Genomic DNA, 27,803 nt, shown 5'->3' with positions numbered 1-27,803 from the left:
GTGGTAGCAAAACTGAATAGGTTTGTATTTATTCTACCTTTACTACATTTAGTATATAAATTTGGTGCATGAATATAAAATCTTCCCTGAAGTGCCCAGGATCTGTGTGTTTCTAGATTTGAGTCTAATCTCAGCAATTTTCTGTACTCTGAAGCTAGAATGAATATTCTGGTTCCACTTTCAAGTGTTAAGAATTATTGATCTTTTTCTTTTTAGGCTCTTCATTTTATTTCTTTCTTACCCAAGCATTTATTTAATCACATGGCATTTACTATGACTTCTCAGTGTGTGATTCTTTTGCAAAGGTTTTAAGTCATTGGCAGAGTAAAGGCTTACTACTAATCTGATTATCTCACAATTTTCTTATACTAAATATGAGGGAAAAAATCTTCTAGAGTCATGGGCATTCATATCTTACTTTGAGTCAGGCAGTGTAGAAAGCAAGTGAATTGGTTTCCAGTTCTTCACATTGATGTTTTTCAGTCTGCTTGATCTTTATCATAATTTTTTCTTTTTTTAAACAGAGTTGTATTATTGCCATTTACCATATCAACCCATGTAGGACTGAGAAATAGACGACCACAAAGAAAAGTAAGAATAAACAACTTACAGTCTTAATAATTCTTAGTCAGCTACTGGTTTTGATACTTTTGATGGTGATAGTTATTGTAGAAAGCCCTAGAAGCCTTAGTAAGCTAGCTTGATCATCTGAAGAATGCCAGTACTTATTAGGGAAAGTTCATGATTCATACTCAAGGATTAAGCCAAGAGAATCTTGTGACCTAAGCAGCCTGGCTCTCCAGTGGTTAAATTGGGATTTTCTTATCTTCAGAAAAATAATAATTGAAACAGAGAGCAGGGATGGAGACAGACAGTATATATTTAATAGCTAACAATACTTAGTGTGTAGGGAAATTGCTGTTTTGGTTATTTGTAGGTACCACAATAGAAATGTGAAGTTGAACTGGGGTAGATGAAGTAGTCCGCAGAGGTGAATCAGAGCATGCCTGAAAAACAGTAAAAATGAGAACTGTAACATGAAATGTTGGGTCTTTTGTCTTCAGTGTCTGAGTAAGCCTTAAGAAATTTTTAGTCATTTGCCTAGTATTCAGGCAATTGCTCTTCCCTAGGTTTTAGTCACTGAAAACCAAACCCATGAACATGTGTCACATTATGGTAGGTAGTGAGTGCTAGAAGACTGGATGCAAGATTTGGAGTGATGACATGAAATCTAATCCTATTTCTAATAGTAAATATTGACTTGACAGAGTCAATCAGCATCAATACTTCAAGCTTTAACCATCATCACCTTTTTAATTGGTATCTGCATTCATGAGCATGAGAAAAGTAAAACATTACTGGTTTAGTGAAACTCCTGTGTTTTTATATTGCTTCCATCTCCTTTAAAGAATGGACAAATATCAACAGGCAAAACTGTAATAACTGTAAAGAATTGATGATTCTGTTGGTTTCTTTAAAATCCATGTAGTTAAATTCCTTAGCATTCGCAGTGTAGAAATCTCTGGCATGCATTGAGATGTTTCAGTGGCAGCTTTTGTGGGAACTGCATAGGTAGGGTACCAGCTGCTGTGCAACCTTTTGTACTGGCTTTTGTATTTTATGAATCAATTGTAAGGGAACAATGCTGTCAGGGACATATTGCAGGCACGCTACTCATTTTAATAACATCAGTGTTTGGTTTGAGCTCTGTAGAGGAAATCATACATTTAAATGTTCTTGCAAGGAGTTGGTTTGTAGGGAAAAATTTACCATCACTACACTCCTGTACTCAGTTGCAATATCTCAAATTCAAGTTTATTCATACCTTCCTTTGCAGTCCTGTTGAGTTGCAGTTGAAATAAACCAAATTATACAATGAAAAAGTATGAAACATAGCAGTACGTAAAGCAAATTCCATCAGTGCTGCCAGGACTGTTGCTCAAATAACAGAGTAGTTTCAAGTATTTTGTAAAACATTTTGGTGCATTTAAATTTTAAGTTGTTTTTGTGATGTTTGGAAAAAAAAGCAGAAATCAATTTCTATCCAAAGTGCTTAAGTTTCAGAAATTACAGTCTAAATGTTTTAAGAGTTTTCTTAAAGTTCAGTAGTGCATCAGCCCATGGTAAGAGGCAGAAGCAGACCTTTAGAGATACATCCTGGACACTGCTTTTGTCCCCCTTAGTGGAATGTGAAATGTCAGGATTGCTGTCATACATGGAGACACTGTCCAGCCACCCTTGCCCAGCAGTTCTCTTATTCTTCCATATATTATGATCATTGTGATCACAAAAGCTGAAAAGTTTAATAATGACCACTTTTATATGTGCCATATTGCTATTGTATTTTCAAAGGGAAGACTTTTAAAAGAAAAAAGACAATTAAATCCCCAACTATAGGGAACATGTGATGAGGAACTTGCCCAGCTCCATCAAGTTTTGTTAACAGGTTTGCTGAATGTTCCTTATGACATTTGACAAATGGAAAAAAACCTATATTTATATTGCAAACATAAAAGACCTATTATTCTACAACCTCTTTTACCTGTCAAAACAAGACAACGTTTTTGTTGTGGTAAAAATGAGGAACCAAAGCTGTAACACTTGTTTTAGGTAAATGCTGTTATGAAACTATGAACAATTTCAATGATTACATTTCAAGTGATACTATCTGCTGTTAAACTTTTCCTTCTTCCTATACAATGTTTATTTAATGTATAAATTGAAAATTGGTAAGTCTTTAGATCTTGTTTTGTAATGTATGTTTGGAGAGTATTCTCCAGCTGAACTTGTAATTCTGATTTTTTTCTGATTCTGATTTACCATTTAACATTTCCAGCTTCCAATCTGTAATTGTGCTCAAGTTGTTAGCTTTCAGTCCATATTTTATTTGCTGTTGTAATTTTATATAAGAAAATGCATTTAAAGTGTTATACTAAAAAGACTCCTTTATTTGAAATTCCTGTTACTTCGTGCTTCAAGTGTGGCAAAGATGTAGTTTTCTCACATACTGAAATGAGAGCTGACATTCAAACGTGTTTGAGAACACGAAGAACTTAACTAAGTGCAAGCAGGCACTGAGTACCTTTCTTGCCCAGGTTTGTTGGTTCTGACTTGCAGAACCAGTCGTGGGATTCATTTAAGCAGGGAAGAAAAAGCACTGCTGAAGCAGTACAAACCATGCAGTGTTTGCAAGTGTGGACTGGTGCGTTCCAATTTTTTTCTTTATGCCATACATCGTAAAAGATTTGATGCTATACCCCAGCATCTCTCCAGTCACCTACCCCATAAGTAAATCTGTTCTTTCCCTTATTTTTTGAGAAGCCTATGATGTGCTAGCACACTTAAATTGTGGTGAGAGAAATATAGAAAAATTGCATCTCTGCCAGTCCTTAACACTCACTTATGTACTGTTCTCTGGATGAAAATGAGTGTTCTAGCTACCAATCAGAAAGAACTGTTGGAGGGAGAAACAGCGAGGAAATTTCACTTGGTGAACATGAGGAATGTATAAATGTAATGTAGCAATTTAAAGCAACAGTTGTAAGGGGAGCAAAGGCATTTTTTTGTTTAAAATGGGTATGTATAATTGATGCAAATGTTGTTATTATATTTGTAACCTGCATTTCTATTTTTGTCCATGCTAGAAATAATGATATTGCACTAAAGGTGAGCAAAGTAGAGAGCTTCTTTTAGGAAAAATACAGTTTTCATAATACTCTAAATTGTATCTTTATATTATTAGCTAAATATGCCTCATTTATTAGCATTATCAGTAAGAGAGGACATCTGCCCCATAACATTTGTGATGATTAAATAGTCTTTAAAGATCTATACAGTTTGTCTTAGAAAAAATACTTTATCGGAGTTTTATTCTCACATCAAAGTTATACTCAGTGTGAATATCTAAAATACGTATACATAATCCTGACACTTGTATGGACATAAATTATCTCAGTTTTCAACATAGCTTTTGAATAACAGACTAGAATATTTTACCCACAAGAAAAGCAATAAGCAAAACAAGGAGTACGACAAAATTTCAATCTTTTAATTCCCATAAATCTTGAAATATGTTAGCAAAATGTATTTTTCTACTGAGTAAGAAGAACTGAAAAAATCTACAGAGCATTGTATCCAAAATGTCCAATTCCTGCTTGCAATTCCATAAGTTTCATTATCTTCACTGCAGACTGCAGATCTACTTGGCACAGGAAAGAGAATACACTTATATACCGTAAAGAAATGTTACTTCAAAAATGTTACACGAATTTAGTATTCAGAGTTTGGAGAGCTAGCCAAAACCACCACTATCCTTACAGCAAGTTTTTGACTCTGTGCAGTGAATACCACCCATGGATATGGAAATCAGTGATTATAGGCTTACAAATTAGGAAGAATGCCAGATAAGATTAAACTATTTAAAATATTACATGTAGAGAACAGTTATGAAATTATTCCAAAAGTCTATCACTTGAAACTGGAAAGCAGTTTACTTGGCTTTATTTAAAGTACATATAATTTCAGTTTTTGCTGTGACGTAGATTGTCTGCATGCAACGTTTCTCGCAGTAAAAGACTGCCTGAAAGACACACTCTGGAACGTTGTCAAGAGGGAGCTCTATAAAAATGCAATAAAAGACAATTTTGTAATTTTTGTTATATAGCTTCAAAGAGAAATTAAGTTTATTATTGGCAAAGCTCCTCAAGCAAGGAAAATTTGTTTTCTTTCTAAAAAGAAAGTGAAATGAAGATGTAATATAATATTTAGAAATATTTATATACCCACAAATACATAAATGTAATACCTCTCATTTATTTTTTTAGCATTCAGGTTCAGTACTTTAGATTTAATATCTGAAGATGTAAGGTTCAGCATATGTTATTGTAATATACCCAGGAGTGTTTTCAATTATCTACATGTTGTTGGTGCAAACCATATTTGGAAATAATACATTATTATTTTTTTTACTTCTGCTTTTGCATACCTCCATTTTTGAAACATATTTTCAAACACCCTTAATATTCACAACTCCCTTCTGATGTGAACTGTAACTTGAAACTGCCCCAGACACAGATTCTTTTTACACCCCAGAGCAAGATAAAGACTTCAGAGTGAGCGTGGGGGAAACAAAGATGCGTTTGGCCAAATGTCTCTTACACAAACATAATCTCTCTCAAAATATTTTGTCAGCAGAATATGAAGTCCACTGGTGTAAAACCCTAGAAGCTATATATTGAAATAGTAATCTTAACTCACTTTATTCCCTGCCCCTTTATGAGTAATGTCACCATCTGTAACTTCAGAATTATAAAAGATATCTTCATATTACAAAATGGGCAGAACAATTCAGGTTTACAAAACCTGAAATAGAGATTATTTTTAAAACTCTCCTGCATTTTTGCTGAGTTTTTAAACTTAGTGTTTATTTTTATGACCTTTAAAAATTTCATGCAAGTAACTGAAACTCAGTCTTTATCAACATTTTAGGAATGTGGCATATGGACTCTGTAAATTCCACCAGTGCCCTTAAATTCCACAGAGTGGAGTTCCAGCATGCTCTGCAGGTATCTAGCAGCTAGCTTATATCAGAGAATAGTAATTTGTTAAAACCTTTTCTAAATGCAAGTTAGCTGGGTATTTCTGTCAGCATAGGAGTAGCTAATTTGAAAGGTCTCATTGTCCCCCCCTCCCATAAGTCTATAGACTTAGAGACTATCTATCTGGGTTTTAGATATTGATCTAATCCAGCTTTACATAGCTCTGACATAAGGCTGAAATGAATTTTACATCTTGGAGCAAACTTTACTGATAAGTAAATCAGACCTTACCACAAACAGGACAGATAACAAACATCTATAACTATTTCACTAAATGCTGACATAGATACTTTCAATAATATGTTTAGTTAAAAGACAATTATTTCTAGAGTATAAATGATTTTTGCAGAGAAATAAATGTAAAGTCTGTCCAGGAAATTGTTACAGTGCTGATTTTCTTGAGAAAGTGAGAGAGATTTCAGCAGTATTTATATACTCCTGTACATGATTAATGGTGTCAGTACTGTCTTTTTTATTAGCATGCCTTTCCTATGTATTTATGACATTAGAGGATTAGTAGTACTGGCGGCAGTCAAATGAGCTTAGAGAGGCACTATGCAGGCAGCTTCTATGTATTTTAAGCAGACCATTGCAATTTAGCACAGATTCTTAGCCTAGACTATGGCTTATGGTTAATTTGTTGTGCTCTCTTCTCCTAAACCAGCAGGAGTATTCCAAAAGAATGAATATGAAGAAATTTCCAGTAAGTAATATCTAAAAGGTCATCATCCTCATTGTGTTAATATAGCTATCAGAGTCTGTTCCAGAAGGAACCTCCTCTGGGACAGACACCAGCCATTTTTATCTAACTACATTTACAGTCTCTAATGTTTAATCACTGTGCATTTAATAAGAGAGGGAACCTTGCTTGTACAGCACAGCTCTACAACTTAGGATTTTTTTTTTTCTGAATACAGCAAAACTTTCTAATTTTGGTAATTAAATTGGCATGAAAAGGTTAGCATAGATATTTCCTTCATTTCTCTACCAATTTCTCACACTTGGTACTTGAGTTACTTGAGATTCCAAAAAAATATTGGCCAAACTCTCTGGAGTCACACATGATTTCCTGTCATTAGTACCAACTTTTTGCTATGTTGAAATTAAACTGTAAATCAGCTCAAGCATACTAAATGTTGAAGGTAATTTGGTCTTGGTTTCCAGTTAATTTAAAGGCAAAACCTATTCCATAGAATGAGATTTGAGTATTTCATACTGATCTAAGTGACACTCATAATTTACATAAGTGATTTTTAGAGTAAAATACAGAAATAGGGACTCGGAATAAAACCTTATGTCAAAACCCAACAGGTGGAGGCTGGTCTCTTCTCCCAGGCAACCAGCACCAGAACAAGAGGACACAGTCCCAAGCTGCATCAGGGGAGGTTTAGGCTGGAGGTTAGGAAGAAATTCTACACAGAAAGAGTGATTGCCTATTGGAATGGGCTGCCCAGGGAGGTGGTGGAGTCACCATCATTGGAGGTGTTTAGGAGGAAACTTGATGGGGTGCTTGGTTGCATGGTTTAGTTGATTAGGTGGTGTTGGATGATAGGTTGGATGCAATGATCTCGAAGGTCTCTTCCAACCTGGCTTATTCTATTCTATTCTATTCTATTCTATTCTATTCTATTCTATTCTATTCTATTCTATTCTATTCTATTCTATTCTATTCTATTCTATTCTATTCTATTCTATTCTATTCTATTCTATTCTATTGCTATTCTATTCTATTCTGTTATAAACAAAATGGTCTCTTGCAAATGTTATCTGAAGGCATGCTAAACTTATGGTTCTGCAGATCACTTTCAGATTTCAAAATGGATCTATGCCTAGGAGAAATGTCTGGTAATAGATAAACCTATTTAAGCATTCTTTGATTTGCAGTAGAGCTTCTCTGAATAAGGAAATTCAGTGATTTTGCTATAACCTTATCCCACAAGGTTTTTACAATACACATCATGCACACTATTTTATTCTAGGAAGTTTTATCAATATGACTCTAATGACATACAAGTATTACTGCCAGTAATTTTCTCTAAGTAGAAAATGACTGTGTTTTGTCACTTAAGACTTCATTTTTGATCATGTCAGTTCTTTATGAATCAACTATCTAAATGGCCTTTTATTTTTCATGTGTTATTGGACTTATCTAATACAATTCAGTGTAATTTAGCCTTGGGAGGAGTGGTAAGAGACTCTGGAGTGCAGACTGACGAGATGTTGTAGATGTCCCCTCCCTGGAAGTGTTCCAGGTCAAACTGAACGGGCTTTGAGCAACCTGGTCTTGTGCTAGGTGTCTCTGCCCATGGCAGAGGGAGTGGAACTAAGTGATCTTTAAGGTCCCTTCCAACCCAGACCATTCCATGTTTCTAAGATAGGTTGAAATTATTTAGTTTACAAGTACATGGTCTCTCTCTATGTTCAATCTCAGGGATTTCTTTATTCTTTTGTCATTTAAAGTATCTGTAGTTTGCACAGATAGATTTGGGAGGTTTATAAAGTAGTGTCAGAATAGGCAGCCACAATGAGACAATACTAGAATGGGCCTTTTTTCAGTATTTCTTTTTACAACAGAATAGAATCTTGTAAATATGAAAAATAATGTGCTAGCTTTTCATTTCTTAATCCTCTAAGGAACATAGTGACTTTAAGGATAATAAATCTCTCCTTACTTTGGGCATCTAAAACTTAGGCACCATGATGAACAAGATCACTGAGGAGTACCCTTGTTACAAGGGAAGAGAACAGGATACTGCCAGAGTATCTCTGATAGATAGGATCAAAGAAAAATTTGCTAAACTTTGACAGACTTTACCCTGAATCTGGATTTATTCCACAAAACCAGACTGCAATCTTTAGTAGGGTTATGCTGTTAAATCATACTACAGCTGTGAAAAGCTGGATATAAAGAAAGAGTTACGTCCTTTGCATCTTGTAAAGCAAACCGTATGTGTATGTACACATCTAATCTCTATACATACATAGACAATAGACAGGTCTTGCTCCTTAAACCATCATTTGTTGGAATGAGGCAGCACCAGGTACAATAACATTACCTGTATTCCAAAATGTTCGTTCATTATTTTTATCCCTTTTTAATTTAGGCCTTGGCTAAGAACCATCAATACAGTTGCACATCTGAAAGTCAATTGGAAATGGATATTTCAGCTATAGGAGCACAGATAAAGCATTTGCATATTATCAAAAACTGTTTAATAAGGATTTGTTGATTTTGTATAATGTGGAACTTCAATAAGGATTAAATTAGTCATGGTCTGTAGGAATTCCTCCTAATAATCTACTTAGTTTATATTTTTCTGTAGAGAACTTATCATTCAGCTCTAGAATGCCTTTTTTCCCATGGAGAAGGACTGTATTATTTCAGTCCCATTCATCTTTACATTCCATTTGCTGCTTTACTAGGATTAACAAAGTGTTCCAAGTATTTTAACAGGAAAGTAATACATTCACAAAAATTCTCATTAAAGTCTTTATCTCCAAGTTACAAAAGACTGCACTTTTTAATGATTAAAAACTGCATACTGATGCAGCAGATACTCAGAAAATGTTTCTGGTAGTACTTTTCTTGCATTGATTTGGGAAGATCCCTTCCTTTGCTAGCGCATTCTAGTTTCTTATAGCTTTATAACTGGAGTAATAAATATTGAATTATAATTCCAGGATATAATGTATGGCTATCAGTGCCTGACTAGCCAACACAGATTTCTATTATTATTGAAACAATTCCCACATAGAAAAGTTCAGTTTTAAATCCAGAGGATCAGATCATATTAGGCTACTACAAGCACAACAGAATAGCGTCTTTCCAACAAAAGTTTATTGCCTTGAGAAATTTGTCTCTCATTTTCATAAAAATTTGATTCATTCTATTTTTCAATTATTATTATTTATTTAAATTCAGAAGGGAACTCTGTGTAATTACTGGAATACATTATACAAAGAGCAGATGAGGGACGTTATCTGTTTAAGCAGAGATAAACACTAGGAGTCCTTAAGATATGAATTCCTGGTGCAATATTCCAGGTCAACTAACTCTGAGCCATTACTTGAGAACAGTTTATCCACCTCTAGCCCTTGGCCACAGAAATCCAGAAAACAGAATTCCCTACAAAACATTTCTAATGAGAGAGATTTGTCTTTTAAGTTATGCTCAGGTATTTTCTAGAGTCCAAGACAACGTGAGCCAAAGCTTCAGTTCATATCAAACTGGCATCATACTACTTGACTTGATGCCAATCTATACCAGCTATTGTGTGATTCTTATATTTTCTCTAGACTTAAAAGAGCACGTTAACAGAACAAGTAACAAGTTTCCTGTTGAGGTCTAGTTTCATGACTCTAAAATTGAATGAGGTATTTATGATCATTTTCGGGTCAAATTTTGTGTCTAAATGAGTGTTCCTTCCTGAAAGATACTTGTTTTGGGATACCTAACCTAATACAACCTGATGATAAAATTTTAAGTGTCCTTTAGGCAGGATAATGACTCTAAAATGCTACATGAGTAGTCTTTTATGATACCTGGACTTTATTCTACTTTAAACATTCAATCTGTGAGACTCAATGTAAGTGAAATATTATTGCACGGTATTCTCTTCTAACTTAGATTTATTAGCTCCTTATGGCCATTTGGGTCCTTGCAAAAACTAAGGAAAAGTATTTTTAGACCTCAGAGGAGAAATGCTGTCTGTGCCTGCCGTATGTGAACGATTTTTCTTATGAAATACCTGCAGCAAAGTTATTGCTGTGAAACCAAAACACAATTTATTCTTTAAGCAGTGTGTTGCTCTTGTAGGCAGCCAGTCAGCTAAACTGGCACATTTATTCCTTGCTTCTGCATTCTCACAGGCCTGCATGAGTTCAGAACTAAACAGCCTGGGGAATTATGATCTATTGGCATCCTGCTTTCTTCATGCCATAGTCAAGGTAGCTCCATAATGTGGGTTCTGCTGATTATCACAATACACAGGTCTGCTGCCATGAAATATTAGACACTTTGCAGGAATCTCATAGCACTGCAAGAATCTATTGACCTCACAGAAAACTTCAATTGGAATTTACACCATATAGCCTGTCTTACTATATTGCTTGCCTTCTGAATCTTTTACAGCTATACTTAGCTACAGTTGCTTAACAGTGCAACTGTCTCCTGTATCAAGAGATGTCTCATTTCAGTGTGCTGGTTTATGAAGGCCAAATCCCATAGCTGAACTGACATGTATATCTCAGTGTCTGGCCTGTTTTTCAAGTTTAAATATTTTAGATCTGAGAATCAGAAGAACTCACAGTATCACAGTATCACAGTATCACTTAGGTTGGAAAGGACCTCGAGGATCATCGAGTCCAACCTGACACCGCAGACCCCATGACTAGACCATGGCACCAAGTGCCACGTCCAATCTCCCCTTGAACGCCTCCAGGGTCGATGACTCAACCACCTCCCTGGGCAACCCATTTCAATGCCGAATGACTCGCTCGGTGAAGAACTTCCTCCTCACCTCGAGTCTGAACCTCCCCTGGCGCAGCTTGAGACTGTGTCCCCTTGTTCTGGTGCTGGTTGCCTGGGAGAAGAGGCCAACTCCCTCCTGGCTACAACCACCCTTCAGGTAGTTGTAGAGGGCAATAAGGTCACCCCTGAGCCTCCTCTTCTCCAGGCTAAACAATCCCAGCTCCCTCAGCCTCTCCTCATAGGGCTTGTGTTCAAGGCCTCTCACCAGCCTTGTTGCCCTTCTCTGGACACGCTCAAGTGTCTCAATGTCCTTCTTAAACTGAGGAGCCCAGAACTGGACACAGTACTCAAGATAAGCAATTAAATAATAAATAACTAATACAAAATTATTAATTTATTAAGTGATTGAATTTATAAGATTAATAAATTGATAATACTTGGCATGCTAATAACAGTATTTCTGGTCTATTAGCCTGAGAGTAATTAATTAAAAAAACCCAAAACAATAGCCCTTAGTTGAATAATATTAATATGGTGAATTCATATGCTACCAAGAAAACTGTTTATGTTTTCAAGGAAGCTAAGCATCTGAAAAAAAAAACACCACAATTTCTGTATTGCAGCAGAATGTATTCAGTCTCTGAGAATATAGAGGAAAAAAAGCCTTTGTTCATTCTTCTTCAAGACAGACAGGAACATGTTTACATTCACCAAATATCCATAAATGTGTGACACTTTCATGAGCACTCAGTGTAAAAATGTTTTATTCCTGTCAGTAAACATCCTGCACAGGCATCCCCTGCATGCATTCGCTAAATAAAGAAGGAAGTCCTGAAAGACTGTCTGGGTATTCAGTTGTGAGCTTCCAGTGGGAAACCAAGGCAAAGGACACAATTCTTATACAAATGGGCAAAGGTATCTACATTCCACAGTGCCAAGCAACCATCAAATCCAGAAGAAATTCCTAGTCCTCATCCTTGCCCTTCCTCAGGCATCTGGGAATCATTGAAGTCTTGCAAATAACTGAAAATATTAGCCTTCTAGTTACTGATCACATCTTGCTAAAGTATACATTTCATCTGCCTGTCCTAATTTTCTTGTCCGTTTTACCCCATATTGTGAGACAGGATATTAAAATAAGTTCTTCATAGTTCTTTGACAGAGTGTAACAACATTTTCCAGCCGAAATATGTCACAGTTTTCTCCAGTCCGTTAATGTTATTTCTCTAGAGCCACAAAAATTGGCATACCACAAATGTCAATAGTGCTTAAAAGCCAGTCTTAGTGTGGAAAGGGACTATAAAAATAGTATGGATACTTCTGCATGAAAAACTGAAAAGGCTTCTGAAATAGTTGTTCAAGAAAATAAATGATATGTGTACGCTAAACATCTCTTCCTGCAACCCAGGAAGAAGATATTTTTCCTTGTGTTTTGATCATCTGTGATTAATATACCCACCTCTTCAGTAAATCCTGATACTACATCACTCTGCATTATCTCTTTGTTTCTCCTTGTTTATATTATACTGCATACCATTACAAAAAGGTAACTAAAAGTGACAACTGAGATATATGTACAGCAAGATTTTTAACTTCTTTTTTTTTGTCATAACTAGTTCAAATACATATTTGATGACAATAGCAGAGGTAAAACACTAATCAGTTTTGTCTAAGGCAAGTGTAGGCCTACATCACAAAAATAATCAGGCAGGAATTTAAGGAGTGCCAAATAGAAGTGTACAACAGAACCCATCATAACACCTATTTTGTACTATACCTAAATAAGTAGTATTTAATTTTCAGTAATTACAACAGACAAAAGCATAAACCAGACCCCAAAATTCATAGTTAATGTGGAAAGATAAAGAGCAGAAACTGCTTATTTTTAATCTAACAAAGTTACTAAGATGAATCCTGCCTCTTGTGCCATGACTTCAGCATAATTGCTTATGCTTATCACTGCAGAATTTAGACTCATATTTGTACACCCTGAAAATACAAAGCCAAAACACAGTAGTGTAAGGTGTACAAAGGAGGCAGATACACTGAGGAATTTACCACAAGCAGAAAGTTGTCTATAGCAGTGAAAGCTTCAGTTGCTAAGAACAGAAAACCTTTGTACAACAGAATAGTTTGGTCATTGACCAATTACTTTCAAATTTTCAGCTCCACATGAAGACTTCCCAGCACGCTTCTATCTCATTCATTTGAACTAATAAGCTCCTGATACAATTCTTGATAGCGCTTATCAACTTGTCACGTATGGCAGTGCTTGCAAACTTCCAACACGAAAATGTTTATCTCTTTGCTACACTCAAAGCAAGCAGCAGAACTGAAAGTTCCTGTATGAAGAAGCTGGCAAATGGCCTGCAGTCTAAAGAGACTTCGGTTTGCTCTATTTTGTTCTTATGCCTTTTCTCAGTATGTTTTCTGTATTCTTAGTGTTAAAGATGGGTAATAATTATTCACAGCCTAAAGCACAAAAATTGTTCCAAAATAGCATACAGCCCTTGAAAATTGTTTGTTCTCTCAACTCTCTTAACACCCATATGCAAAACTCATAGATCAGGAACTGGGTGATGAAGAAACATGGAACAGAAACAAAGTCCCTGTCTCCCAAATATGCTTAAACCTCAGCTTTTACTGCTGTAACACTGCTATGTTCTGGTGCATTAGCATAAAATACTGAAGTGATAGAAGTGTTCCATAGGTAGAATGGGAAAATACATTTTTCTTTTCCCTGCAATATAAATAATGGGGCAGAAAATGTAATTGGAATATATAGTATAGATAATATTACTACCATCCAATATTACACTTCAGTCAAAATATTCATTTTTGTGTGCGGTAAGATAAACTTGCTACCACAGGTATACTCTGTGGAATTTGATGTGCAATATACTGCTCTGCTCATATTAATTCCTAGTGAAATCAGTTAAAACTGTGTAGCTAAGCAGTTTCTGTTATGCAGGAGCAGAGTTGCTGCGAAAAGCAGGCTGCTTTTCAATCCCATTATTAACAATGATAAAGGAAATTTTCTTAGGGAGTCAGGTAGAGTGCTCATAGCACTTCACCATTTCTTGCTGTCTTGGCAGGTGACATCTATGAAAAAGGCAACAAACATAACATAGCAATAATACAAGTGACCAGCCCCAAAGTGCATGCAGCACAAAGGACAGAGCCATGGCATTGCCCTGCAGGCAAAGGACTGGTGTTTTCCAGCCTCTCACCTGCTCACAGGGTCCTTCCAGAAGGCCCTTTCACCCCAGCTCTAGGTCTGCACTGCAGTCTCCTCTGAGGCACACCAGTGTTGTATGCCCCCATGCAAAGGCATGCTTTCATTAGACGACCCACCACACTAGACCGATGTCTCTATTGCAAGACATGATGCATGCAGAGTCCTGCTTTACAACACAATCAAGAGGCTTAAATTAACTAACTGGTATAATTTTTCCACTCACTCACACCATACTGGGCTGTTAGCAAGAGGTATGTTATCAGGAAATTGCAGCTGTGGCTCAGTCTAAGTGTCTTGAAAAGGAGATACCTCAGGTTTTTGGTTGCTTGTTGTGGTTTGGGGTTTTTTTGGGTTTTTTTTTACTTCTTGGAATTTTCTGTTTATTAACTGGATAATCTGCAAAGGAGGAGATAGGAATAGAGCTGGTTCAGAAAGATACTATGTTAAGGCCAGAGCTGACTTGTTCTTGCTGCTATTCCAGACTAAAATTAATTCTGGAATCAGCTGGTAGCTGTACTGCTGCCTTTGGAAGGTGAAGTATATGCAGTACTTTACCTTGTTAGGTTCTAATGAAGGCATTTTCCTATAGCTAGAGTAGAAACTAGGGCACAGACCTTGAATCCAGAACCTCTTGAATTTGCAACATTCACCTTCCCGTGTACTCACTGGAACCACAACTACAATTTTCATTTCAGATCCATTCTAAGAAAGGGGCTATTTTTGTTGTTAGATGTAGCCAGCATTTTAAAAAAAAATTAAAATATTTGTGAATTTCTGGTAGAAATTAGAATAAATTTATGAGATAAAATGATTTTATATCAATTATCAAAATATTGGACCTGAATATAACTATATCGGAGTCTGTGTTTGATTCAAACTGCAATCTGAAGATCTGGGCACACTCAGTGCTCCTTACTGGAGAATTCCACAAGTGACTAGGCAGATTCCCTGGATTTTTAGAGGAGTATCTTTGCACTTCCTCTGATACAAAACTAACCTGCTACAATCTATTTAGGTTTTTTTTTGCTGTTCTCACCACTGAGATCTCTGAAAGCCTCAGACAGCCATAGATGTCTCTTTTAAAGGAGTATACAAAATACAATTTGTCAATGGAAAAGTAGAGAAAAATTTTATGTGGCTTTTTGTAAAAAAATCCAAACCAACCAAACAAATCAAACCAAAACACAACCCAGAAGTCAACAAAAAATCATTTTGGTTAAGAATTCAAATCACTCAGTAGATTGTCAGATAACATCACCTGTCAAGTCTAACTCCTGGAGAAGTTAATATTTCAGCTCCTGTTTTAATTGCTTAGGTATAAAGTAGATCATATTACCTTGATGAAAACATGATTATTAAATGTGTGATTTCTTTTAATGATCTTTATTAACTTATAATCATTCCTTGTACTTCTGCACTGTCTACACACTGGCAATGCTTCTTCCAGCTATAATTATGTCAGTACTTCATAACTTACATTTCCCTTGTTTGTAATACAATCAGAATCTTGGCACTGGTGGTTTAAATTTGAGAATAAAAATGTTTACACACATTTAAAGGTTAAGGAAAGCTAAAAACAAAACCAGTTACACAGATTTTATCAGCCATCAATGAGAACAAATTAACAAAGTCTGAAACAGTTTAATGTGAGAAATGTAGTAGCAAACATTTATTAATGGACTTTATGTTTGTATGCATTTCTGCTCCCATATCTAACCATTTATGGACAAAATACATTCTAGGCTCATCATGAATGCTGGTCTGCTTCCTTTAGCCTTACTTCTGGCCCCATTCTGGTCTTCTGTTCAGAAATCTAGTTAGGTCTTTATTTTATAGACTTATTTACAGCATCTTAGTGATTTACCTCTTGTAATTTGCTTCCTACTCTGTTTGCTATAGCTCTCCCCTTTCACACATCTTTCTCAGTGTGCAACTAGATGGCTTATCTGAGCTTTTCTGAACAGCTTCATGGTGGTACAGCTACAGTACTGCTTCCTGCATTCAAACTCTGATTCTGTTATGTATGTAGTCACATGCCCTGTGGGCAATGGTACAGGGAGCTGTGCTGGTATGCCCTCAGTACTGACTGAAGCAGAACTGATACTGCCTTAATCCAGTAGGCAACTGAATCTAACATAGCAAAGTAAAATAAACAAGTATTATTAAAATGGATGAGCCATGTTCTGTATTCTGAATAGCATTTTAAATACTGTCTGTACAGCGTACTCAGTACATGGAGATTGATTTAACTTATCCAGCCTATTTAATAACTGTGTGTCTTTTCTGTTATTTCTGTTCATCTATTGTGAGACTGTTGGTAATCTCAAAAGCTTCATATAATAAACCCCTAAAAATGCTGTTAATGCTCTTCCATTTTGTAAATGAATAAAAATATTCTCATATTACTAATTCCTTGGCACATAACAAATATTTAATATATGTTCCACTGTGGAAGTTCTATTTAAAAAATATTACCTAGTTTCTGTTGTTCTAACTTTTAGAACACTGCCATGAATTTGTTGGTTCATGCTAATGACTTTTGGTCTTATAACTGAAAGAAATCAAAATCCCTAAGATAAGGATCATAGAAATCTTTGCTTTGATCATATTTAAAAACAAACAAAACAACCAACAAAAAAACCCCACAAACAAAACAAAAAACCCAACCAGCCAAACAAAACAACAACAGCAAAAAAACCCAAAACCCCCCAAAAAATCAGAGCAAAATAATCTTTTACGAAGTACTTAATATTGAAACTTACTCACAGCCCATTCACAGACAAAGTGCCCTTAGCTTCAGTGGACAGTTTAACACATGAGTTTTGCAGCCTTTCCTCTGTGGCGGTATCAGATCCAGAGATTTTTGTGACATAGTATTTCAAACAAAAATAATTTAAATGCTTAAACATTTTAAAGCAAGTATCTGCATTTGAAAGTTTAAGTACACATCTCAAACCATATGCTTGGCTCTCATTTTCGAAGGCTTATTATTCAGTGATAAAAATGTGTCAAAAAATTACAATTGTATGTCAGGTAATTCTGCATTTATATCAAATGACTAGAGTGTTACTGATTTTTATTCCCTTCTATGAATTGAATCTCAGAATTGATAAGTCTAAAAAAACCTTTTCTTGGTTGCAGTGTCAGGTAATAAATAGATTTTTACATATTTACAGAGCATATGTTTAGAGGGAATCTGATTTTCCCTTCAACCTGTACATATATATATAAGTAGATACGTATGTAAGAATCAGCTGTTGAAATCTACAAGTTATGTAAGAAATTATAAGAAAGATTCCTTACAGTAGGAAAAAAATAATTCTGATATCCTCACAAGATTACATGTAGGATAAGATTGTAACAGAACAAATTTAGATCAGGTTTAGTGCTGAAATCTTCACATGGTATTGTGACTAGCATAGCCCTCAAAGGAGTTTTTAAAAGTAATTAAAATTCCAGTCTGCTAGTATTAGCAGTATCCTCTATATAAAAGTGATACAGTTTGTAGGTCTAGAAGTATTCAGTGATTCTTAATATTAAAGAACTCCATAGAATATGTGTGGTCTCACACGTTTTTCTTCCTCAAGATTTAATTAGATGCAGAGTATTCAGATAGGAAAGTTGTTTGGAAGTAAAACATTTGCTAAACATGTATACAGATGGCAAAAAAATATAAATTAATAACATTAATAATTCAGCTAATCTAACACCTTTTATGTAACTTTTATAATTTTAAAGGCTGCATAAGCCACAAGCCACACCACCTTTCATTTATGTCAGAAGGTGCTAGGAATCATCTTGCGATGAGCAGTCCAAGTAGAAACACTGCAGTATTGATGTGAAAATTCAGAATTAATGTAATGACTAATTTTTATACTGCTTTCTGTCTACACACACTTGAAATGCTGTTGCATGTTGAAATGTTCTATGCTGAAATTCATATGCCAGCATGTTCTGACCTGTGAATATAATGTTGTGCAACATGGCTCATTTTGTCCTAGAAAGTAATTTTCTTGTTATTGTGGTGTTTATCGAGGCATCAAAAGTTCTGGGTTCCAGTCATAAGTGCAAGCTTGCTTTATGACCTATAGGACATGACTTAACCTGTAACATTTTTCTGCCTGAAAAAGGAGAAACAGTCCTTTAGCAGAATGAAGAAAAGCATTTCCTTGGGGATTAAAGTTTAATATAAAAGGAGTAGGGTGAGTAGGGCGAATATACACAGGTAGTTGGTTTTCTTTTTCCTGTCACCAAGTATTTTGAAGGCTATTTAAAGATATTAGACACTGTCAGAGGGACAATGTGATGCCATATATCTATTATTTCTGTTAAGCTAGACAGTGAAGTCAAAAGCACATTTAACACAAACCAGTTATTGTACTGTCCTGCACACAGCTGCTGAAATGGATGATACTAGCACCACACATGTCAAAGGGATGATGTATTGCACTACAATACACAGACAAACCAAACCATGTTTGTATTTATATGTTCTGCCTTTTCTTTCAAGCACTGTGGAAATCTGCAGACCTCAGGGGAATCTGCCACTTAGCAGGAATAAACTGCCTCAGACCAAGTGTGAGCACTCCCATCCTCTCACACTCAGACAGAGAGGTTAGAGGGAGGAGCCACCCCTTCTTCAAAAGTCCCAGCAAGAGGTATGCCCACACAAAGACCTTTCAAGTTGAGTAAAAGAGCTGAGAACCAAATGTGTCTTTTCTAGATATTTGAGACTGAATGAAAATTTGCTTGGAGTATTTCTGTGCATCTATTTTCAAGAAAATACTGGGCACATTATTCACTTGATCAGTTGCCTGACGTATGTTCTTAAAAGGGGTTACTATTCTAAGTGAGGTCCATGTAGCAGTCATTCAGATTAACTTGCAAAACCTGTGTCATGTTTTCAGAGACATTCATAACTAAATTCATACGTTAAAACTAAGTTCATTATACCAAAAGAGTGAAGCTTTCACTGTTAAGCCAAAATATAGTCCTCTTAATACCATGCAGTTATCAGCATGTCCCTTGGATTTATGACTTATGACATTTCTTTACCAACAGGTGGTTGCATATCTTGCCATTTATATTTTAAGCAACAGTAAACACAACTAAAAATAAGATAAAGGAAATAAAAGTCAGTGTTTTTTAGGGAAAAGCTGTACTTAAGAGCTAGGTCTTCAAGTAGTTCACACCAGGCCCAGTAACACAGAAGAATACTGCAAGAGCAATAAGGATTTTTAGGGGCATTATGATAGTGTAATGGAAACACATCTGCCCCCAAAAGTCCCTCATTTTCCCTGCGGTAAAGAGCCATGCAGGAAGTGGTGAATGCTGTGGAACATCAAGAACAAAACTATAAAGATTTTTTTTTTAAATTAGAACAATTTTCCAACAATACTCGAGGATTTCATAATTTCCTGTTAGTCCACTGCACAGGAAAATTGTAGTTTTTCAAAAAGCCTCAAAGTCATTTACTTTGGATGTCTGAAATGGTTCTGTCCATTCACCAAAGTGAACTCCAGAGCAGCTATCTTAGAAATACTATTGGGAAGCTAAAAGCATTACGTATAAAACGCAGAAAACACAGGACAATTCTTGTTCTTTCACATCCCAAAACCCAAAACAGAATAATCATCATTAGCAGCTGACCTGCAGCTGTCATTTTTAAGGATTTACTTGTGACAGCACAAATGCTAGTTTACAGAAGAAAATGATACATAATAAAATCATAGAACATTTCATATTAAAGAATTTAAAACTATTTTCCAACAAACCATGCAGGCAGTTCTTCATATGTACAGAAAGATCATTCAGAGGAAAAATAAGAAGAGTAATCCCAATTAGTAAAGACTGAATATTCCAGATTTGTAAATCCCCTTAGTAAACCAGGTAGCACATTTGAGCTTTTAGTTATGCCTATTCAACTGACATGCCTAATGAAAAGTTACTCTTAAATAATTCACACCAAATAGCACCCATCAGGGATATTCTTCAATGGATTCTTGTAGTGTATAAAATATAATACAGTTGCTGCTCAGTTCCTCATATATTATTTGATATGGTGTTCTGTGTAATCCATTTCCTCTTTGTTTGTCATGTTAAAATATAAAAACACGAACCAGGTTCTTTCCTCTAGGAATTTCACTGTCATCTCACTTGTGTTTTTTGTTGATGTAGGTCCAGTGGTTTCAATGGAGATACTGCTGACTTAACACAGGGCACCTGTTGATGGGGGTGTGTACAGATTGTGTGATTTGAAATAGGCCTTTTATTGCAAAAGAAAGCTGTTATACAAACAGCAGCAGCAAAATATAACAAAAAGAAATACACCTTCAGTAAAACTGCTGTGTTCAGTTACTTATACTAATCATTGCAGGCCAATCCTGTAACATCCTGAAATTATTTTTCTCAGTCTTTCCTAAAATCATCTACATGTGGCATGTTGTGGATGACAAAATGTATTTTGTCTTCTTTTTTCTAACTCTTATCCTAACCTACAAAATAAATGAAAAGCCATCACGTAAAAAGCTGTTTTATATCACTTGGAATAGAAAGGCCGTGAGCCCAGTAAAAGGGTTTGGATTGACCAAAGCTGAGATATTTAAATAACAAAATGGCACCAATACTATGTTACACTGGTGAATTGTAGCCTCCTCCATTAACAGCTCAATTAAATTATTACAGCAATATTAACTGAAAAGTACTAAACAGTTTTGTTTAATTCTTTTAATTTGTATGAATGCTGTAAGCATTCAGTATATTAGGAAGTAATTTTTAGGACTTCTTTTGAGCTCAGCTAGGAGCACAGGTAGGCTCCAAACAGGACAAGAAAAAAAAAATCTATTACAAAACTCAAGAGCCTGTCTGTAGAGAATTACGATTCCAATGTGAAAAATGAGATGTCGATAATTGGAGAGCCTCATATCCAGCAGGGAGTTGGATATAATCAGTAGTATGCTTCTGAATCTAACTGCTAACATGTAGGCATATCTGGCTAGCCCACAAAGACCTCAGAAATAGATGTGGTTTTATTTCTATTCCTATTATCTTTATTTATTCTGTTCGTGCTGAAGAAACGTCCTGGAAAAAAAGTGAATAATGCTTATCCATTCACAGGTCACCTACAGAAAAGTTGTCCTTGTACTGAAACCTTGTAAACAGAAATTCATTTGGTATTCTGACAGCAGGCAAAAAAAGGACAAACCCAGAATAAACCCAAAACCAATTCTTTGTTTCTTTGTTTCCCAGGTTTGTACTTTTACAAAATCCCCTACACATTTGCATTGTCTGACTGAGAAAAGCCTATGACATTGCAACATAAGATTTGTGTATTTATTAACTGATGTGCTCTGTGAACAGGACAAATGATGCCTTAAATTCCTTAGTTTCACCAGAAGCATCAGTCTCAAGCTGCATGGTCTGAAGTAGATTTGGTAATTCATGCAATATGACCACTGTTCTGCTGCTTCTTTCACTACAAGTGCAGTGTCCAGGTGATAACAATGTTTCTTCCCCCTAATACTTTAAAGACATGTAAAAAACTCTGGGGGGTTTTGCTTGTTGGTTTTTTTTTCCATAATCTGTTATATACAAATATTGAGGCAAATAAAACAAGATTTTTTGAGTAATACTTCTAAAAAATATATTCTGAACATACTGGGTGTATGTTAGCATAGATTCTGTTTGTGGCATGAGGTACAGGTTTTAGACAGGCAAGCAGTGCTGACAGGTAACATTCTAAGAGGGAAGAATAAGACACCATTTAAAAATTATGTCTTGGGTGTCTGTGTTCTTGCCTTGGAAAAACTCTGGAAAGCTTTTATAGGGAGGGAAGACTGATCTTGTAGCCTTTACTGAGGCAAAGTTTTCAGCTGTTCCAGGTCATGAGTTTGCAAACTCAGGGTCATTACCTTCCTTTCTTTTTTTCAATGGCTAGATCAGAGGGGAGTCACAAAACTTTTCTGTTGCAATACGAGGTCAGGAGATGTCAAAGGTTGAGGCCTTGCTTCAGAAAATGCAGGCCACAGACCAATCCACTGGATTCTGGTGGAGATCCTGATCTTTTCACTGCTTTCAATAAAATGTCAAAAGTAAACAAATTAGGCCATTTGATAATCCTCTGCTGAATCAGTGTTTGTAAGCTCTTTTTTTTAAAGGTTTCCTTAAAAATGCAGAAAAGTAATTCTAAAAAATGTAGTTTAAACATTATTTTCAATCGAAACATAGCTACCAGGGCTTTCAATTCTATAAATTATAAATGCAATAAATGGCATTGAGGTTTCTAAATATTATTTTTTCAATAATTCATGAGAGTTTTTGTCTCAAGGAAAATTAATTTTGATTCCAAACATAACATCTACATTTTGTCTTCTGTAAATGTCTTTCTTTTCATTTCAAATAGCAAGACAGACTGATCCCAGGTATTTAATTGTTAATGCTCTGGATATGCAATGCACTTCAGGAGTCTCAGCTCTGGAGCCACCACCCCATGCTGCACACAAACCTTGTGGGAAAAGCAGTCTGAGGGAAAGAGATCGAATTTTTATAACACAGATGTTTAGTGAATCTCTCAGTGTTTTGTCTGATCATCATTAAGATGGGTAACACATACAAAATGAACATACATTTAAAGTTTGATATATATGCATGATATTCATAGCAGCAGAAAATTTTCTGGTTTACTGCACACTAGAGACAAAGAGAAGCTCTTTTTATAAGCTTACTAATGGGAAAAAATGTGAATAAAAATGCGGTATGAGGAAGGCCTAGAGAAGTGTAAATGTGTTCTTTAACACTGCTCCCCCATTTAAATAGCTTGTTAATTCTACAGCCTGCTTATAGGCAGTAGAAGGAGCACATGTGAATTTCATGTGTCTTCAATAGAGAATCAAATAGAACTCATTTGAAAAAAAAAAAATACAGACAGCTGGTCAAAGTGGTAGTGGCCATACCAAATTACATACATTTAACAGCTTTAAAGTAATAGTTGGTGAACTTTATTTCAACAAAGTTGATTTTTGCTGCTATAGCGATATGTAAGTTTGTTTCTCTTTTCCCTTACAGCAGGATCTGCACACTGATCCACTTCATGATCTCTGATTCTCTGCTTTACTGTAGTCAGAATATTAGTGAAGAGAGCAGAGTTAAGCCAATCCAAATCTGACACCTTGTAATTCTGGACAGGTGTAGAATGTATTCACAAACTAAGTTCTAGAATTCAAAATGGAAAAAAAAAATCAGCAGTTAAATTTGTAGCTTAACTAGTCCATGAAAATGTAACCTTCTCATAAATGCTGCTTTTGAAGAGCATTATTTCATGCAAAATTGTAGCTAAAAGGCTTAATAGCAGCACAGTTGTGACCTAAGCTCTTCCACATCAGATTTCAGTCTCAAACAAGTGAGGAATTTGTGGTGCTGAGGTTCAAGTATGTCCTACCTCAGCAATTATATTGCTATAAAATATCACCTGTCCACAGGAAAAAAAATTTGATAGTTCAGCGTGATATCCATTTGCATGAATGTACAGGTCTTGCATAAAGTCATGTGATATACCACATCCCAACAACATCCCTTTAAAAGTGTATCACTGTGTAACTTCACATGAATTTCCAGGTCTGTTTGAACTGATTCAGTCTGAGTAGGTCAGCACATAAAATTAATCTGACTGCAACAATAATGTGACCGCATTGTGAATGTCTAGATGTTTATATGAAACTTAAGCAGGTGATTAGCTGGCATAAAATGTCAGAGCTATGACAGATGCATTTACACCAACTGAGAGGATGCTTCTGGATGTATTTTGTGTGAATATGTTGTACACAGGAGCCATTATATGAATTATATTGTGTGAGAGTAATGCCTTTCATTTGGTCTTAAATCTATATACAGTATAGTCAGAACCACAAGAAAGTTCAGCTAACAAATTTTCAACATTCACAAATATGTAATTCTAAAGTAAAACTTACGCTTAGATTCTTTAGGGTATTGATACCAAAATGTAAGTAGTAACATGAACAACTCTGCCAGTTTACTCATAAAAATATATTCTGTTATTAAAAAAAAGAGAATAATCTTTAAATTGATTCATAGATACACACCATGCACGCATAGGCACACAAACAAACACACATAAAATTCAGCTAGCTGAAGGGATATATTAAAACTGCACACATCATGAACAAAAAACCAAGGAGGGGATTGACAGTACAAATATTACCATTGGTTGTCTGATGTTCTCAAGGTTTAAGCTGCCTGTTTTCTAGGGAATTACTTCCTTTTCTCCCAATTCACCTATAGTGAATAACAACTCTGAAACAAACAATTTTCTTCTGCTTTTCCTGGCTTTTTAAGACAAAAACAGCACCAACAGTTAGAATTATTTTTTTTTTATGTTGAACTTTCAGGATGACAGCATTTTCTATCCCCTGTTTATTGGCAAAGAAAACATTAAAGTTAAAATACTATTTATTTAAATACATAGTAGCCTTTTACTAAGTGCAACACTAGTTTACTACTAAGTTTACAGTCCATTGTAAGAGCCATAATGTACTGATTTCTTTTGCAGAACAAAGTGACCACCAAAAGCGGGACTTTGTGGGCCAGTTGGATAAAACACAAGCTCATCTCGCCCCCAAAACCCCGACTCTGGAACCACAACCTTCCGAGATTCAATTTGTAAGTAAAGTATCTTTAAGATATGCCAAATCGACCAAGAGAATCATTGCTTATCAAGTGGGTAATTTTCAGCCTAATGGAAGAGAATATTGTAGGCAAGTCACAATACACACTCCTTCACTTTAAGGACAGCAGGAATTGCTAATAGATACTGGTTTTATGAAGTTATTTATCTACTTATTAAGTAAGCTGCACCTTAAGCGTCTGTAAAATGTCACAGAACCCTCCCAGAGAATAATAGTAAAACTTACTTATGTGTTCCACTACATTTCAGGATAAATGGACACATTATAGAGAAACATCTGTGATTATTCTAAAGTTGTTATTTGTACAATAGACTAGAAAATAATTCCTCCTCACTTGAAATGGGTCTCTTTTGACTAAGAGCACTGGGGTTTAGTATTCAGCTGCGTGTCTAAATCTTACTACCCTCAGCATTATGTTTCTGAAGAACTTCTTTCAAAGATGTAGGAAAGGAAATGTAGAGCTCTGCAGAAAAAAGGAGCCTATTTCCTAAATTCTCAGTTTATAATTCTAACAGAATTTCTAAATAAAATCCAAGTTTAAAAGCATCACAGTTTACACTTGGATGACTGAAGTAGGTAAATTCTATCAGTTACTATAAAACGAGGTAATTGCTGTACTTGAAAAGCCACTATCGTATTTATTCTACTGTCGATAAGGCACCCAGAGCCCAGGACGCCTGTCCCGGCTGAACTGCCGTGTGACGGGCAAGAAGATCTTGACAGGAGAGCGCGGAGAGCTGATGGAAATCCTAGGCAGGCAGAAATGTTAAGACAAGACACGGCCTGTGGAAAGCGGAGCTGTCTGACACGTACGTCCGAGATGACTGAGAAGATTCTCCGTACTATCAGCTCACGCGAGCCTATTAAACGGTCCGTACCGGCACCGTTTCGCGCGCTTATCTGCAGACCCCGGAAGCCCCCTTGAGGCGCTGGGACGGGACCGGTGCTCGGACACCTGTAGCTCCCGAGGGCGCCCGGCACGGCGGCAGACCAGCCCGGGTGCCCGCAGGGCGGCGGGGCCGGGCGGGCCCGGCCTCCCCGCTCACCGCCCGCAGCCGCCCCCTCCACGGCCTGCGGCAGGTGGGCGCGAGGCCGCCGGCACGTGCCGCGCGCGGGAGCCGGCCACGGGGACGCGCGGGCACGCGAGCCCCCGCCCCGCCGGTGGCACGAGGAGCCTCTCTACGGCCGCACGGGCTCGGCCGGCGCCTGCCCGCTCAGGTGTCCGCCCGGCGCGGAGCCGCCCCATCCCCGCGGCAGGGCGCGGCCCCGTCTGCCCGCGGAGGCGAGGGGCGGCGGCCCCACCTGCGGGCCCCCGGGGAAGGCAGGCAGCGGGGACGTGCGCGGGGCCACGCTTCTACCGGCGGGCGGCCGGGAAGCGCCATGGCGGGGGGCGCGGAAGAAGCGCGCAACTTACCGCTTGTCAGTCCCCCCGGGCGTGCCCCCGCCGGCCGAGAATAAATAAACGCCCGAGGCAAACGGGGATCCCGAGGTGAGGGTGCCGCTCGGCCGGCAGGTTCCCGTTCCCGCATGCAGACAGCCCTTCGCTCCGAGCCGGCTCCTTCCGTTGGCAAAATCCTGACTCATTACATAAAAAGATCACCCTGCCAGGCGCCCAGAAACATTTCTTCATCACGGTCACGCCACAAGCTAAACAAGAGGCCACATCAAGGGGAGGGGGAGAGGGGGGTGCGGAGGGGGGGAAAAAAAAAAAATCCTGAAGGTTGTTTCTGCTTTTTTCCCCCTAAAATTCCTCTTCATTTAAAAAAGGAGGGGGAAAAAAAAAAAAAAAAAAAAAAAAAAGTACCAGGGGAAACCAGCAAAAAGAGCAGCCACCGGGAGAGAGAGGGGGGGAAAAGGAAGAAAAAGATGAGATTCACTCATTGTTGCCACAAAGACACCTCTCCCCTTCCCACTGCCTCTCCATGCTCGTTCCTCCAACAGAGCTACAAAGACGTGCGGTCTGTGCCGGGAGTTGCTGAGCCCGAGCTCTGGGCTCCTCAACTCTGCGGGGGCTGTGCCAGGAGCCCCGCGGCTCGGAGCCCGCCAGCAGTAGGTGTGGGGAGGCCACCACCGTCCGAAAATTATTTTTTTTTCCTAGAAACTACCTCCAAATATAGTAACAGGGAAGGGGCATTCCTAGAAATTCGGGAGACGTCAGAAAGGGAAGATTTGTGAAATTCAGCTTCACTTCCTGCAGAGGGCTCCTAGCACAGGATAAAAAAACAACAACAAAACACCACCAAAACCAAACCAGCAACAAAAAAACCCAAGTGACCAATAAAGTGCTTTTCATGCTTCTCTGATCAGATAATGGTTAAAAAAGGAAGAATGGTAAAACACTTAACTCGCATTTCTCCAATATGATCTAGGAGTTTCCTATGGAAGAAAGCTAATCAGTAACCTCCTTTCCTCATTTTCTACTCATGTTTGTAGATGTCTGTCTCCTGTATTTACTTTCCTCCATGTCCTCCGATCAGATCTGTGCACACAGCAAATAAAGGGTATGTGCATACAACTGAAAATGGGCCAACTGATGACCCTGCCATGTATCAGGGGAGCACCAGTTAAGGTCCACATGTTGTTTTAACCAGGCTTTGTGGGTTGCATCTTTCATGCTACGATGATGTGAATAATTCATGTTATTACTGTAGATGTGCACAATATCCTTACTCACATCAATGGAAATTTGCAGGTTGGCTTTTAGTTAAAGGCCCCAATACTGAGAGCTGCTGAGCACTGTCAGTCCCCACTAACTTCATGGTCTTAGGCTGTTAATTAATTCTGCCTAGCAATTCACA

The 27,803-nt window shown here is 37.1% G+C and overlaps 1 long non-coding RNA gene across 2 annotated transcripts; it reads right to left on the bottom strand.

Moving 5' to 3' along the window:
• Positions 1 to 539: 539 nt before the first annotated feature.
• LOC137445409 (uncharacterized) lies at positions 540 to 27,068 on the bottom strand. Of its 2 annotated transcripts, none has more exons than XR_010988399.1 (3): positions 14,298 to 27,068; positions 8,654 to 8,735; positions 540 to 1,007 (listed from the first exon to the last, which is right to left on the bottom strand). It is a non-coding gene; the product is annotated as an uncharacterized lncRNA (long non-coding RNA). The 2 variants fall into 2 exon arrangements; XR_010988398.1 differs by lacking the exon at positions 540 to 1,007 and adding an exon at positions 1,014 to 4,617.
• Positions 27,069 to 27,803: the final 735 nt, after the last annotated feature.

The sequence above is a fragment of the Melanerpes formicivorus genome, unplaced genomic scaffold, assembly GCF_026170545.1.
Source record: "Melanerpes formicivorus ecotype bairdi unplaced genomic scaffold, bMelFor1.0.p_v2 SCAF_14, whole genome shotgun sequence".
Taxonomy (NCBI): Eukaryota; Metazoa; Chordata; class Aves; order Piciformes; family Picidae; genus Melanerpes; species Melanerpes formicivorus.
Note: the sequence above shows the minus strand (reverse complement) of the source record. Positions and strands in the feature narration are given on the sequence as shown.